Source organism: Penaeus monodon, chromosome 31, assembly GCF_015228065.2.
Source record: "Penaeus monodon isolate SGIC_2016 chromosome 31, NSTDA_Pmon_1, whole genome shotgun sequence".
NCBI classification, from domain to species: Eukaryota; Metazoa; Arthropoda; class Malacostraca; order Decapoda; family Penaeidae; genus Penaeus; species Penaeus monodon.
This window is the reverse complement of record NC_051416.1, coordinates 13,299,024-13,299,742: the sequence shown is the minus strand read 5'-3', so window position 1 is coordinate 13,299,742 and position 719 is coordinate 13,299,024.

Below are 719 nucleotides of genomic sequence, written 5' to 3'. Positions count from 1 at the left end.
TTTTTTTTTATGAAGGAAGATGGAGTGAAGGATGAGAAAATGTAAAACAAATAAAAGAAGGCGGAAGAAAGAAAAAAAAAACGAAAGGAGGAGGAAGAGTGTGGAGATGAAAGGAGGAAGGAAGGGTTGAGAAGATGAGAGAAGGAAGGGGAAAGAGTGAGAAAATGGATAAAAGAAAGAAGGTTGGAGGAAGGGTGAGGAGATAAAAGGAGGAAGAAGGAAGGGCAACAAAAAAATGAAAGAAGAAGGAAAAGCGAGAAGATGAAAGAAGAAGGAAGAGAGGAGAAATAGGAGAGAGAACGAGGAAGAAGAAAAGGTAAAGGAATCAACCCAATTAGCAAAATGGAGGAAAAAAATTTGATTGAAAAAACACGAAGAGGAAAAGGGAAATGAATGTTAACATTTTGTATATGAGATATGAAGGAATAGGAATAATAGAGAATTAGGAAGTAAAAGAAAGGGAAGGGAGAAAAAGGAGAAAAAGATCCAATTAAAAATGACAACAGAGGATTTTTTATTTTATGTTCAGCATCAGAATAATAATTATACAGTCTCCCAGTCCAACAGTTCCCGAAGCTATCACCCTCATTCGCCATAAGCAGTCACCTTGCCTGTTATCAGTCGGTTTATCTCATCACGACACCATAAATAATCATGTGCTTATCTACTCGGTACTACACAATTATAAATGTCCATTAAAATATCGCAAGCACCTTGTC